This window comes from Arachis ipaensis, chromosome B04 (assembly GCF_000816755.2).
Source record: "Arachis ipaensis cultivar K30076 chromosome B04, Araip1.1, whole genome shotgun sequence".
NCBI classification, from domain to species: Eukaryota; Viridiplantae; Streptophyta; class Magnoliopsida; order Fabales; family Fabaceae; genus Arachis; species Arachis ipaensis.
The window spans coordinates 40161264-40170811 of record NC_029788.2 but is presented as its reverse complement, the minus strand read 5'-3'; the positions used below and the strand labels follow the sequence as shown (position 1 = coordinate 40170811).

General features: G+C 33.1%; 1 long non-coding RNA gene across 1 annotated transcript; it reads right to left on the bottom strand.

Annotated features, from left to right (window-relative positions):
* Positions 2253 to 5319, bottom strand: LOC107637746. The gene is made up of 4 exons (XR_001619497.2): positions 5139 to 5319; positions 4955 to 5069; positions 3706 to 4020; positions 2253 to 2637 (listed from the first exon to the last, which is right to left on the bottom strand). It is a non-coding gene; the product is annotated as an uncharacterized LOC107637746 (long non-coding RNA).

Sequence of the window (9548 nt, the reverse complement as noted above, 5' to 3'; positions counted from 1 at the left end):
CAACTCATTTAATTCGTCAATCAAGGGTCCCAAGAATACATCAATGTTGGCTTTAGGGTTATTAGGACTAGGTATTAAGCAAGTCAAGAACAAATAAAGATCTTTTATACACATTCCAAGAGGTAGATTGTATGAAATAACAATTACGGGGCCAACAAGAATAAGGCTTGCTAAATTGGATATTTGGGATAAATCCATTAGAGCAAAGACCTAACCTAATATTTCTAGGCTCCAAAGCAAAATCAGAGTGGATACGGTCAAAGCTTTTCCATGCCTCCCCATGTAACGGATGGGTCGTCACGCCATCATCACGTTGGTTTTTTATGTGCCACGTCATGTGCAGAGCTGAACTCATTGACGCATAAAGCATTTGAAATCTAGGGATTAAGGGTAAGTAGTGCATCCGTCTGACAGGAACTCTCTTGGACTTACAACCACCATCGAAAATAGAATTGAATCTAGGTGCTTCACAAAACTTGCAACTAGTTAGAGCAGCATCGTCTTTTCGATACAACATGCAATTGTTTGAGCAACAATCTATTTTAATTGCCTTCAATCCAAGCTTTTGCACTAACTTCTTAGCCTCATAGTAATCCCTAGGTATGGCACTACCCTCAGGAGCAATTTTCCTAATTAAGGTGGCACACTGCTTAAATGACTCTTGTGATTGGTTTTTCTTGGCCTTAATGCATAACATTCTAACAACTATCGATAGTTGAGAGTGCACACAACCTTCCCACAAAGGTTTTTGAGCTGCCTCAAGAAGATCAAAAAATTTTTTAGCTTCTACATGAGGATCCTCTGGACCAGCAAAATCGAAAATCATTTCATGATACCTTCTGGAGTTGTCTTCCCAGCTAATGTCATACATATCACATTCTTCCACATTTGCACCACTTCCTGAACCACCTTCCCCACAATTATTAAATTCTGTCTGATTAATCCCTATGTTCTCAATCTCTCCATGTTCTGTCCAAATCTAATAATTTGGCATGAACCCTTTTTTCCACAAATGCATCTTAATAATATTTAGCTCTTTAGAGTTTGTGCATCTACACTTAACGCATAGGTATCTACACTTTCCTTCCGACTTCACATCTAACTTACTAATTGTTTCTATAAACTCCTCAACCTTGTCATGAAACTCAGGTTTAGTACCCCCTCTTGTTGGATTCAACCTATCATACATCCACACTCGATGGTACCAAGACATTTCTTACGAATTCGATATTTTTAGTACCTATAAATCATCCAATACAAGCAACATTTCATCTATCATACAACACCCTATCAATATTTAACCATATCAATGTTTTCAACGCAATACAAGCAATAACACAACACAAGTAATATTTCATTTATCATACAATACCCTAGAAATCAATGAAGTTTACAACACAAGAATTACATAACCTGAACTCCAAACAAAAAGTTGAAGGAATTGGACTAAAAATCTCTGAGCGAACACACAAATTAGTCTTCTAATAATTAACTACTGTGCAATGAGAGAGAGAGAGAGAGAGAGAATGTGTGTATGTGTGTTAGAGTATTATTTTTATAAAATCAACACACAAATTTATGAATATTTATAAAATAATATTTCAAGATTAAAGTAATATATATTTGACTAAAATATCTTTTACTAACTATATATAAAAAAGAAAACTAAAGATTATAGGTAAGATTATCATTCTTGTGTGAAATCGTGTCCAGCAAGTCAAGAATTTAGAAGAAGCAAGAAGAGAATGTGATGTTCATCTGCAGTCCCTCTTACAATTAGTAAATGGAGATAAAGAATCCATTGATCAGAAAAATAAATGAAAATTTGGGGACACAAGTCTTGAATTTGAAATCTCACTCTGGCAGTCTCTCTTACAAGATTCATATTTTAGTCTATAATAACTGAAATTCTATCAAATTTTGTATCACAATATTAGACACATACACCTTATATCAAAATTTGATTCGATTTGTGACCTACAGGTTGAGAAATTTGCTTCCAAAGTTGCTAGTTAGGCAATTAGATTCTGCAAAAATTCATACTCTTTAGGAATTCAACTTAACAAGCTATGATCTCAGTTAATTCAAAATATTTTTGCGTACTAAATTGAGTTATCAAGGATCCAACTCAGAGACTAATCTATTCCTATATGATGTACTAGAACTCAGTTCACCAACAATTCTAAAAATTCAATCCTAAGCTTGAGCTACTTCATCAAACACTACAACTTTTAATCCAAATTTGCAAGTACTATCATCATCAACATAAATCAGATAATCCAACAAATTAAAAGTGAATCAATAATCAAACTGTAAAACATCACATGAAAAGACATATAATCACAAATAATTATCCTAGACCAATATGTATTAAACTAAAACAAGAATCAATGATCTTCCTACCCAGCCAAAAGCAAGCCTACTTGCTAATTAGCCTACACTCACATGCATTCAACTAAATCAATTAAACAAGAATATCCTACTTTTTTGAAGCTAAAAAATGAAGCTTTAAGGGAGAATGTGGCTAGTTTGCAACAGAACTTGGAGAATCTTAGATCTTCCTTCCTTGGCTTCTTTCTCAGCTTGTCCTTCTTCTCCCAATTTTAGGATGTTACAAACACAGCTCAAACACCAAAACTGAAATAACAAAGTTGAGTCTTTCCAGCAAAAATAAAAATAAAAACCACCACCACCACTAAAAATCTGACAAGCGTCTTCTATTCTATGAAAGAAATATAAATATGATACACATTTAGATATAACGATAAAGCTTTTATACCTTAGTATCACAAATTTAGAATTACAGTGTAAAATAAATTCTCCTTATTTATTTTTTATTTATATTTATTCTTTTCCATACACAAAAGCTAGCAAAGAATCATAGTAAAGTGAACTATAGCTATATGGTGACGGAACAGACTTTAAGCTCTATAGTGGAGACCGAATCTCTATTTTCTCATAGATTTGGAGGTTATATAGATAAAGAATCCATTAATCAGAAAATAAATGAAGGCATAAAAGGGTACTACAATTAGTTAAATGGAGATTAAGTAAACTATAGCCAAAAAATAAATCAGCATTAAAGTGATAAAAAAGAAGAAAACTATCTCATTTAAAATAAAATTTATGAGTTGGTCATCAGCTGATCCCTATTGAACAACATGTTGCCTTTTGTATCACAAAACAAAATCCTTTTGAAGCTTAAAATTTTGGATTTACAATTATGCCACTAATAAATCTAAAACCAAATTGATTCGTTGGTTCAATCCCAGTTTCTATTTAATCTCTCTCGTATGTAACAAGTATTTTACATCAAAGCATCTCCACCTCATGTTTTCATTCCATAAATTCCATTCATATGAATGAATGTTATATGCTAAGTTGAAACTGTGTACATTCTAGATAGAACTTCAAAGATAAACTCCAAATTCTTCCGCATCTAAAGAAGCATAAAATGTACCTCACCAGATATATATTATCATCACCATAGTCAATGTTTCTCCAGCATTAATTAATTGTTCATTATCAATTATCAACAAAAAAATAAAATAAAAAAGAGAAAATCAAACAACTTTCTCTTAGCAAAATTTTCAAACTTATCTGAAACTCATTTCTATCAAAACAATAATTTCAGTAAATTGATCAATAATATTCATGAGTCATGATGTGTGTGTGTGTTGGGGCAGGAGAGTTGTTTTTATTTACCTTCTTGTTTTTAAGCTTCAATTAATGACTGTGGGGACCTTGATGAGAGAAAGATCTTGAATTGTAGGTCATGTTTCACCAACCAGCAAAGCTTGTAAATGCTCACTTCCTCCTATTTTTACCCTTTCAAACCATCTTCAATCCAAATCTAAAAACCATTTATTTCAGAAATAAATAAATAAATAAATTTTATTCCAGTACTATTACAATTTTCTAAGTTCTTCCAAAAAAAATCATTGCTTTGTTTAGTATTTGAAAAAAATTGAAGCTGTGAATCCATTTCTTTAACGGCAACTGATTGACCCTTCTATAATTCTGCAAGTGAGAAGTTGAAGAGGAAGCCAATATTTAGCATCAAATAACTAATGACAAGAAACAAAAACTTAGAGAAAATCAGCGATCTCAAGATAAAAGTGGAAGCCACAATAAATGATACATGTACACAAATCAATTTAAATGTATAACTATCACTTTTTCAATACTCCAACTCTTCCGTTGCACGTGTAACAAGAGAGGGAGAAACCTATATGTAGGTCTCTAATCAAATGGAGTATGGCTATAACTACTAACAATTATAGTGAGCAAGAAATCAAAGAGAAGAGATAAAGAGAGAGATAATCTAATCAAACTCTAGCTAGCTACCTACCTATATCCTCGTTCATTATTTGTAGCCATTTTTCACTGCTCAACACCCTCTCACTTCTATTTCACTATATTTTACTTCCAATGTCAGTGCTACTATTATTATTACTATTTGGGGACTTGTCTCTAGCGTGGACTTGTCTCTCGCTTCTATTATTTATTTTTGTAATTATTATTATTTAATTGTAATGATGATAATCTAATCAAACTTCTTAGTTTATTAGGACTACAATTAGGGAGGGTCTATCTATGGTATATTCAGCCTTATCATTTTATTTTTCATTCCTTGCTGTAGAAGTGCCAATGAAGCAAGACCATTAGCGAAACAAAATCCTTTAAAGCAAAACAGAACAAATATTTATGTTAGAAACAGAGAAATTCTTTTGAAAGAACCACCACTTTGATCCCAAATTAATTAAAGAGGAATGCAGAAAAATAAGGAATTAAAAGGGGAATTGTCCAAAAAATTGAAAAGAGTAAAAAGTGAAAAAAATAAATAAGGAACGAAATAAAAATAAAAAAGGGGAATAACAGATTGGAGTAGCCAAAATTAGGAGAAAGCGAAAATAGAGGGAACAAGAAAAAGAGAAGAAGTCCTGAACCTCACCTCAACTAAACTGAACAGATGATTGCAAATGGTTGTGAGAGTAAGATTGATAATGTTGTTGCTAGGGTTTGTTGGTTTGTTTGGTGTGTAATAGTTTCAATTCCTGAAGCCATACCTGAACAGCACAGGAGCTATGATTTCAAATGAGAAGAATTCAAAAATTGAAAGCCATGCAAAACCATACCTGAACTGGTGGATGAGGATGACCAGCGAATGACCATTGCTGAGTTCAGTGATGAGATCGTGGACGGAGCGATGGAGAGAACGGCGGCGGTAAAAGAAGCTCCTGCGATGGAGAAAGCGTGGACGGAGAGAGGAAGAAGCTCTTCACTTCTATGGAGTGTGAATGGATCGAGAGGGTAGAATCGTCTGAGTTAAGGTTAACTTAATATTTTTGACGAAAAATTTTAAATTACAGACAGATTTTTCATCTGTAATAATTTAATAAAACGCAACGTTTTTGTCCATTTAATTACAGATAAATTTTTCGTCTGTAACCATTTTTTACAAAAAAAAAATTAATTTTTTTATAGAATTATCGATGGATTCTCTTTTCCGTCTGTAATTTATGCTAATTCATTATTTTTGTTTTCCGACAAAAAACTTTCTAAAATTCTGTCTATATTTATGTGGGATAAAATTCGTCAAAAATATTTGTCTATAATAAATAATTTTTTAGTAGTATTTTATTGGTAAATATAAATGAATATTGTACATAAAATATATGATAAAGAATAAAAGTTTTAATTTAGAATTATGAAAAAGTTTATGAAAATTAGACAATTAATGTTACGTATAGAAAAGTTTTAACGATAAATTGAGATAACGAGACATTATCTAATCATTTAATGTCTTCTCTGGTGTTAATAATAAATTTTCAGTTTTCTTTGTGATTGGATATAATGTTAAATTTAAATAATATTAAAATAATTTTAAATACAACACCAAAAATACAACTCATTCCATTCAGCTTCTTCTTTTGGAGTCACCACTCCATCAGCACTTGTTTTTGTTGGAATCTTGGGATTGCTCATAACAATCTTTCATATGCTCTAGTCAATAGATTGGATAAAGATCCTCATCCTCTCTTTCCAGTAGGCATAGTTTTTCCCGTTGAAGAAAGGAGGCCTATTGTTTGACTGGCCTTCAGTGACAGTATATGCAACTGTGGTTGTGCCCAAGTTGTTCGCCATTAGATCTTTGCTCCAAGCGGTTAAGCTTGATTCTTGAGACTTTAGCTCCTGATACCAATTGAAGGTTGTGGTAGGCTTAGGGAAGGGGGGTTGAATCTATGCCTTTCTTTTATGTTACTGAAATGACCTTTTAAAACAAACTTTCAATTCTAATTCTGTTTGAACTCAGCAGCGAAAATTTATGAGACAATTTATTTTTGTCTCATGAATATCAAAAAACAGAACACAGTAGAGAAGAGATAAGCTTACACCAGCATGTATCCTGGTTCGGTTGCCTTGTGTTATGCAACCTACATCCAGTCTCCTCCATAACAATGGAGGAATTTCCACTATAGTTAAAAGTATTACATACACTAATTCCACAGGATTGACACAATCCTTTCACACTCAAGTTCTAACATAACTTGACATTGGCTATGCTAATACCTAACTATTTCACTCTTAGTGCTAACCCAACTAAAAAAGGGATACCTCACAGGTACAAGATACAAGACATGAACATACCTAAAGAAATCAGAAAACAACTCTAGGCTTTTCTCTCAAGTGTTTCACTCAGCCTTTTTTCACTCATAGCTTTTTCTTTATCTCTCTCAATATGCCTTTTCACTCAAGAAATTACAAAAAGATAAACATTGAAAAGTACATCACAATCTGTAAAACATGAAGGGGATTGACTTCATCAACAACCTCTTTGCTATGTGATAAACCAGATTTGCTAGCCTCTGATTCAGTTCTTTATTTTGGCGAAATACTCCTTTTACTAGGAAACACTGTCCAGTTAGATGAATTTCTTCAAAGAGCTCTTCTCAGAACATACACCTCAAGTTCACTGGCTCTCCTTGCCTTCAAACCGAAGTGATTTTCCTATTTGTATCTTGCTTTTGCCAAGGCTAGGGTTCAGCTCCTTGGTTCTTGAACCAGTTGGAAATTAGCCTTTCTCTCTTTCTTTCATCAACCCAAAAAATTAGGGATTTTGACTTAGAACTAAGCCCCATAGCAGACACAGCAGCAGTAACATTTTTCTCTCTCAATCAGCTTATCAAAATCCAAGCCAATAATCTTGTGCTTTGGCTCCAAGAAACAAGCTCATTCATTGATACACAGCAGGAAAAAACAGACACTACTTTCTTCATTTTTCCCGAAATGGTATGTGTAGAAGAAGGTAGGTTTCAATCAAGCTATCAACATGCATGTAAATAGAAACAATCTACCTTTATCTTCTGATTAAGCTAGAGGAGCCCTTTACTTTTGGCTTCATTGATTTGACATTTTCTTCAAGAAGCTTTTTCCCTTTTTCTTCTTTGTGTATTGTCTGAAAGACAAAGCTTGCGACCAGGAACTCTCTTTTTCTTCTAGGATGTGAACCCTAGCATAGCCATCTTGTCATGCGTGGGTGAGAGAAGAGAAGAACGAGAACAGAGAGTTGGTTCCATGGAGAAGGGATTAGTTTAGATGCAAATGAACTTTAGTTACTTGGTTAGCCACTAAGTTAGATAAGGAATAGACTTGGATCACCTAATGGGCTTGCTTATGAATATGGGCTCACTTCATCAACTTTGAGGCCTTTAAGATTAGGCTTTCACTTTCTTTATTCTTTGATGAAATGAGTAAGAAGGATGAAGCTCTCTTTCTTGTGTTTTGTTGCTGATCGGAGCAATAAGAGAGAGTGAAGACATCAATCTTATATGAGAAGCTTGGTAGGATCAACTTGGGCTTGAATTTTCTTCTTTTACTTCTCAGCCCATTTGGTTTCTTTGCCTAGTGACTTTGGGCTTTGTTGATTAGATATTCACCAATAAACTTATTTTTGTTTCCTTCCAATTGGGCTGCTGATTCTTTGATTTATGACCTACAACACTTAACCAAACACATTCAAAACTAATTAATCACCCAATAAAATAATGTTTGTCATCATCAATTAAGTTAGTTAATTTCTTAACTCAACAATCTCCCCCTTGATGACAAACATAATTCTAACATAAATCAAAAGGAATTGAATTTGAATAAAGTTAAGGAACTTCCCTTTGAGTGATGTCACTTGTTTTCGTATTACTCCCCCTTTTCTTTTCAAGAGTTGCTCCCCTAGATTTGTGCTCATTTCTTCCTTCCTGTTTACATTATTCTTATAGAGTACACTATGGAGTACAACACTCAATTCTTCTTGACTGAGGGATTGTACACAAACAGCAACTAAAATCCAGCCTAATACTAAATAGATCATAACAGCAATTTTAGCAAATGTCCAGTTCAAAACTGCTAAAAAATTAAATAGAACAGAGCATCAATGACTAATAATGGAAAAATAGCAACAAATCATGTAAAGCACCCATAGTTCATAGCAGCAACAAAAATAGCAAAATTCAATTGATATGCTACTAACTTCAAATTCATACAACTACTCCCCCCTTTTGTCATCAAGGGTGAAAGAGTTAATGTAAAGTGCAAATCTGCAACTTAAAATAAACTAAAATTCTGCAACAAAAGGTTCAGAGACTTTCCTTTGATGATACCAGATTAACTTGATGTGCTCTCCCTTTCTTTCATATGAGATGCTCCCCCTTAATGTATGCTTATCGCTTAACCTGAGGATACAGACAATAATTCCAACACAACAATCCAATGTATATACATGCTTATCTAGAATTCTATGGTTGCACAAAAAGTCTAATAATCCATACAAGCACATATTACAAACTACGGTAGCATGTAAGCGACAATTCACCAGCACAACATAAAGTTCAAATGACTTAAATTTGCCCAAGTTCAGTTCACAAACAAGTCAATTAACAAACACAAGACTAATCAAAACTAATATCCAATAATCTCAGTAAGTCTTATGTCTTTTCAAGCCTCATATATGTATTTTTCTCCCCCTTTTGTCATCAAGGTGAGAAAAATAAAACAAAACAGAACCTGCAAAATAGTGTGTTAGAGGCATGTTAAAGCTAAATGTTGCGTTTTGAAATACTAAGAAAAATTCGGAAGAGAAATAAAGATCATATTTCAACCAGCAACACCATAGTTATATAACAAAACTCACAATGTGCAATGACCAATTTTTGGTAAAAATTCATTAACACCAAAAAGAGAGTTTCATATCACTTGAAGGTTTAAAAAAAAACAAAAAAACAAAAAGAGACCACATGTGTAATAAGATTCAAGCATGGTCCATGTCCATTTTTACACTACAAAAACCAGATCTCTCATTTCTTATTCAACAAATATCTCTTTGACCTGCAAAATAGAATTCTCAAACAAGACATTAGCACAATTAAAACAGAAGTTACAGTTTTTCAAAAATTGAAATGATGATAATGAGAAATAAAAAAAAGACATGCACAATACATGAATATGTTTGCAATTGCAGCAAGTTAAGAGTATTCTTGGAAAAAGAAAGTTCA